The sequence below is a fragment of the Gracilinanus agilis genome, chromosome 3, assembly GCF_016433145.1.
Source record: "Gracilinanus agilis isolate LMUSP501 chromosome 3, AgileGrace, whole genome shotgun sequence".
NCBI lineage: Eukaryota > Metazoa > Chordata > Mammalia > Didelphimorphia > Didelphidae > Gracilinanus > Gracilinanus agilis.
Window position 1 is genome coordinate 602,876,478 of NC_058132.1, and position 4,397 is coordinate 602,880,874.

At 36.5% G+C, this 4,397-nt stretch overlaps 1 pseudogene; it reads left to right on the forward strand.

The window, feature by feature from the left end:
- Positions 1-2,528: 2,528 nt before the first annotated feature.
- LOC123241913 lies at positions 2,529-3,070 on the forward strand (annotated as a pseudogene).
- The last annotated feature ends 1,327 nt before the right edge of the window (positions 3,071-4,397 follow it).

Here is a 4,397-nt window from a genome sequence, read left to right on the forward strand (position 1 = left end):
GTGACCCCCATGATATCCATTTCCTGGAAAAATGGGGAAATTAAACTTTAAGGGACCTAAAGCATTTTCCATTTCTAACTCATGATTCAATGTCTGCAATTTAGTGGATATTGTTAGAAGTAGGAAAAGAGAAATCAGCATACTTCCATCTGGCTAAGTGAATGCAAAAAAAAAAAAAGCATACTGTGAAGGGTTAATTTTGGGTAGGAGTTTGATAAAAAGTGAGGAGAGCAGTTTGACAGAACACTAAGTTTAATTTAGAAGTTCAGATTGAAACAGAAAGTAGGAAAGTGAGATTATTACTCTATATCTTATGGTTATACCTAAAATCCTAAATCCTACCTAAGATTTCCAAAAAAACCCTAATCTAACTAATCCTAATATATTGAAAGAGCCAATGACCTGATAGTACTTTTAGATATAAGAATCTGACTTCACCATCCTGATACTTTTTTGAAATATCAATTTTTCCAAGATTTTATAATCTCATAATAATTTAGTTAAAAACAATTTGAATTATTTTCTAGTTATTCAGAAAAATTAAAGTCCAATATCTTAGAACAGTCTCTTTCAATATAAATATACTTGACATCATTGAGGTAGCAAAATCTATATACCATATTAGGGTGCTTCAGAGATGATGATGATGATAGCATAAAATTAAATTATTATAATTACAAAATCTTAGAATTGGAATGAACTTTAGAGATTAGTCATCTAGTCTAAGCCAAATCCAAGCAGGAATATCATCCATAACATATCTAACAGGTGATTATCCAGGCTGATTGAAGTCTTCCAGGGTTGCAGGAAACATGTTGTTCAATTGTTTAAGTGACATCTGACTTTGTGACCCCATTTTAGGGTTTTCTTGGCAAAGATACTAGAGTTGTTTGCCATTTCCTTCTCCAGCTCATATTACAGATGAGGAAACTGAGGCAAACAGGGTTAAGTAACTTGTTCAGGTCACACATTATTAAGTGTCTGAGGCCAGTTTGAACTCAGGAAGATGAGTCTTCCTGACTAACAGCCCAACACTAACTACTGTACCACTCTTCTTTGTATTCCCAGCACCTAGCAGAGTACTTGACACATAGTAAATATTCAATAAATATTTGGTGATGATGATGTTTGGGACTCAGAGGACATACTCTTTGGGAGAAATTGTCTGGTCTACATTTCCTAGGAGACTATATAATATAGCCACAGAACAATAGTGTCACCAAGTGAAGAATGATTGATAGGGAATTTTCTGAAAGATAATAGTTTTCAAAAATGAAGCAGGGGCCACCTAGATGCACAGTGCCTAGAGAAGCAAATTACAGACTACAGATGGAGTGGAGAGGCAGAAGGAAGTATGTGAAGGCCTATGCCATGATATTTCCAAACCAGTGGTTCCCAAACTTTTTTGGCCTACAGCCCCCTTTCCAGAAGAAATATTACTTAGCTCCCTGGAAATTAATTTTTTTAATTTTAATAGCAATTAATAGGAAAGATAAATGCACCTGTGGCCATCACCGCTTTCCTGGATTGCTGCAGCATCCACCAGGGGGTGGTAGCACCCACTTTTGGAATCACTGCTCCAAACCTCTGAAACCCAGCAAAAGCCTAATAGTTCTAAAGCAAAGAAAAAAAGCTTCAGCAGCTCCAAGCTTAGTCCAAAAAGTTTCAGTAGAACTCTAAGGAGTAGAGATGAATGTTTGCATGCTAAGCTTGAAAATCAATCAATAAGCATTTGCTAATTATTAAAGTTAATTCATTATTACCACTAAGCTATGAGTTATAAAGAAATTGAGTGCCTTTCCCAATTTTCTGGGAGGATAGGGGGAAAGGGTAGACAATTATATGCAAAATATTCCTTTATTATTATAATTATGTGATTGGTTAAAATCATAGGTCCAGATCTATGATTGTAATTCTGTATAATTTTAATAATAATGATTATATATCATTACTAATAATAATTACATATAACTATATTGTTAAGAATAATAGAATAGATTACCACAACATCCCACTTAAACAACTTCCATATTAACAAAAAGTCTGCCCAAGGCAGGGTACTTACCACAAAAGTGAAATTCTACCCCATAGGTATATGGTCTTCCTAACAACCACTCTTTCTGGCTTTGCCAGTCTGGGACACATGTGTCAAGAGGTCAGATTTTCATTGTTCATGTGTGACTAATAGAGAATGTTCATTTTTATGACATTTTCATCTTGAAAGAGTTTATAAAGTGGTTCCACAGGCTTATGTTTCTTTTGGCTTCCTAAGAGGAAGCCTGGAAATGAAATAACTTGGCAGAAGATGTATAGCTAGATTTTCAGACAGAACCCTGGAATCTTGGTGTGTGGCAGTTGGGACCAGGGAGAGCTGGCAGTTTAAGAAGGACTGGACTGAGGAAAAGGAGGAGCTCAATGTTTGGATATAGGATATAGAATAAAGAAATGACTGTGGGGTTATCAGAGGTAAAGAGAAATAAAGCTGCATTATAAAGAATCAAGAAGCCTTTCGTCCCTCTGGAACTAATATGGGTTATGTCGGGACTAAGACAGTAAAGAAGGTGTCAAGGGTCATCATCGAAAACTATTGCACTTGCCTGGGCAACAACTTCCACAGCAACAAGGTATATGCAAGGAGATCACCATCATCCCCAGCAAGAAACTCTGCAATAGTATCTCATCTGATGAAGCAGATCCAGAGAGACACTCTGAAAAATATCTTCATCAAACTGCAGGAAGAAGAAAGAAAAAGAAGGGATGACTATGTTCCTCAGGTCTCTGCTTTGGATTGGGAGATCATTAAAGTGAGCTAAACTATCCAACTGAAGAAATGTTGAAACTTCTGGATTTCAGCAGCTTATCCAGACTGCAAGTTATCCAGTCCACAGTTAGGATGAACTTCAAAACACCCAAGAAGAGCTGTTTAATATTTACTTTTGCCTTCTTTCTAATAAACGTGGAAACAGCACTCCCCCCCCTCCAAAAAAAAAAAAAAGACTCAAGAAGAGTAGTTCCATGGAATTTAGTACTAAGGGAAAAGTCTAAATGGAAATTTGCAGGGCAACTTTAAATGGTAATTATTTTATTTTATCCTACTTATCTACCTAAAATATCAAAGTCAATCAGATAAGGAGTTGTGGGGACTACTGAGAGATTTGGAAGAGCTAGACTGGTAAAATACAAAGGTGTTTAGTAATGAAAGTAGGAGCCTGAAACAACTAGTTTCTGGGGTCACCCACCAGCCTTTACAATTTGTGGTTATATCAAGAGTTTAAATATGTTTTTAAATATTTGTTAAATGTCTACATTTTAAAATGATGTAAAATGTAGCTCAACCGTGAGAAGTGTTTAGTGGGACTGGTTGCAAGATAAAGTTTGGAAATCACTATTAAAAAGTATAAAATGAGGGGGCAGCTGGGTTGCTCAGTGGATTGAGACCCAGGCCTAGAGACAGGAGGTCCTTGGTTCAAATCTATCATCAGACACTTCCTAGCTGTGTGACTCTGGGCAAGTCACTTAATCCCCATTGCCCACCCTTACCACTCTTCTGCCTTGGAACCAATACACAGTATTGACTCCAAGATGGAAGGTAAGGGTTTAAAAAAATTTTTTTTAATAGAAAATGTTAGATTTGACTTAACAGGTGTTGTTTTGTATAGGAACAAATGCTTATTTGCTAAAATACAAAATTTGCAAGTTTATTAATGTGAGTGCTACCTCGCCAGCCCAAATTGCATCCCACCCAAGCTTTTTCCTCCAGTGTGATTCACTCATTTCCTTCCATCAGTCCTTCCCAGGACAACCACCCAGTTCTTGAGGACCTTTCTCTAGCTCTCTTGACATTGTGGAGGTACCACTGTTTGCCCCAGTTTCCTCATTTGTAAAATGAGCTGCAGAAGGACATGGCAAACCACTCCAATATCTTTGTCAAGAAAAACCAAAATGGGATCACAAAGAATCAAGATACAACTGAAACAGATGAACAACAAACAACAATTTGAGCAAACAGGAATCTGATATCCCTTGTTTTCACTACTAAACTCTTAACTAGTCTACATCCTTTTCTGGTTGTAAATCTGTTTGATAACTTTTACATTGTTTCCAGTGTGTGATTCTTTGTCGGTAATAAGTTGAAGCCTACTTATGACTATTATATGTCCATTGTTCTTTTGGTTACTTGCCCTTTTCTTCAGAGACTATTATTTTACTGTTCAAAGTTACATTTTTATCACAAGTCTGGTTGTGACACTAAGAAGTTCTGTTGTCATTATATAAAATGCAAATTCTTTATGTTTGGCATTTAATGGCAGGTTGGCCATTTACAATCTAGTTTCTGCCTATTCAGGTTTATCCTATAGTCCTTCCCCTCACACATTCTATATTCTGGGCAAACTGGC